The sequence below is a fragment of the Arachis hypogaea genome, chromosome 10 (genome assembly GCF_003086295.3).
Source record: "Arachis hypogaea cultivar Tifrunner chromosome 10, arahy.Tifrunner.gnm2.J5K5, whole genome shotgun sequence".
Classification (NCBI taxonomy): Eukaryota; Viridiplantae; Streptophyta; class Magnoliopsida; order Fabales; family Fabaceae; genus Arachis; species Arachis hypogaea.
Genome location: NC_092045.1, coordinates 26,449,384 through 26,451,521, shown reverse-complemented (window position 1 = coordinate 26,451,521; position 2,138 = coordinate 26,449,384).

Here is a 2,138-nt window from a genome sequence, read left to right as displayed (position 1 = left end):
TTCTATACTTCGAACAAGAGCACGGCAAGCGCTACAAGCACTTCTGCAGTATCGATCAATCAGCAAGGGCTGCTGTCCTCCGCAACCATGCCACTTCCATACACACCATCATAGTGAGCTCCAGTGAAAAATCCGATGGGACGCTCATCGAGGCGCTGACGAAGCTAGAGATTGTCTTAAGCTTCAATGTTGGTGGCATAGTAAGGATCAATCTCGAGAAGCAGTTACTAACACTCAACAATGTACTTTATTTCTGTTTTTGTGCATTTAGCATTATGAAATGTGATTGCTCTTTTGTATTTAACTTGAGATCTGAGAAAGGCAGTGACGCAAAAGAAAAAGGAAAAAAGAGGGAAGTGGAAGGAGAAAATTAAAGGAAAAAGTTAAGTAATTTTGTTTATGTCAATTTTTTTATTTATTTTAAATCAAACAAGATATTGAGATATAATTCAATCCTATAAATTTTATATCCAACAAAATATAAAAACTTAATTTTACTTTTGTTTCTTAATTTTTATCCCTTAGTTTTATTTTTTTTCAAATGCATTTTTCAGTAAATGATTTGAAAAAGTTATAAAATGTTGATATGAAAACTTATGATATTTCAACAAAAACAAACTTTCAAATACATGAAATTAATGTGGACCATGAATGATACTAAGTTATTTTGGTTGAATTTTTTCTTCGGGGGAGGGGGGAGAATGTTGTCATCGAAGGTTGTTTGATAATGAATGATATTTTTTTCTATGGAACGATGATTCTTTGAATAAACTTACGGAGAGATTTCTATTAGATTGAGCAGCTTAAAAATTTGGCATTGATTACGGAATATTCTGAAGATTTCAAATAATAAAAAACTTGCAAGTATATATTATTTCGGGTTAAAATGAGACATATAATTAGACTAAGTACAACATATTTTGAGAATTGCGGCCTTATTGCTAGAAAGATAATTTGGTTCATGAATGTCTTGATGTGATATATAGTAAAAAAAACGTGTAATATTATACACAAATGATGAATGACGACTAAGGATAAGGACTAAATAATATTAGATTTGACAAAACTTTGAAAGTGTTCAGATTTAAACTTAAAACATATTAATAATAGTTATTCGTTTAAACTGAAGTTTTTGTTCACTTTAACTATGTAGAGACAATATGCGTAATTTAGGAATTAAAATTTTCATATGATTATGCATTTAATGAAGATAGATGTGCAAGTGTGATATAGAGAAAGTTTGTGAGAATAGAGTTATGATTATCATCTTTCATAAAGACTTTGTTGTTGATCGTCACTAAAATAAGTCCCCAACAAATTTCTTTTCCAGAATAAGAGAGCTCAAATACAATAAAGTGGAGTGATAAATAAGCTAGTAATTCAACATGAACAAGTAAATAAAAATAAAAATCTTCTTAATGTCATCTTTGACATTGTCATTAACAACAAAAAGGATCCAAATTACTCCATTCTCTAGAATTGTTTAAAGAATTCTGAAATACCATCTCTGCACTCTTGTTCTTGTGATTAAAAATTCGTCTGTTTTTCTCTAGCCAAACATTCCAAATAACCGAAAAAAAGCAAAGGAGCCACTTGTTGCGCTCTACCTTCCTGTTAGCAACACCTATCCAACTCTCAAAGTGTTCTTTTGGTGAGCCCGGAATAGACCACGATCTCCTAAATTCAGATAGCCATTGACACCACACCTGCCAAGTAAACTCACAACCCAGGAATAAATGGTGAATATATTCAACTTCTTTGTTACACAAAACGCACATGTTATCACCTTGACTAATAATTTTCAATCTATGCAGTCTTTATTTAGTATTTACTCTTCATATCAGAGTAAATCAAATAAATAACTCCACTCGTGGTGGCACCAAACCTTTCCATAGGGTTCTTATGAAACTGTAGCTGGTTATATCCTCTGGGAGAGATTCTGACTGTACTACCTGCACAAAAGAGTTAGTTGAAAATATACCTTCCTTGTCAAACTTCCAAAAAATTCTGCCTTGCTTGTCATGTGCTAGCTTTATAGGCCTTAAAGACTCATGCAAAAGATCCACTAATTCCAACTCTCATTGGTATAAATCTCGCCTCCACTAAAAATTTCAAATCCATTCTAACCCATCCCAGAA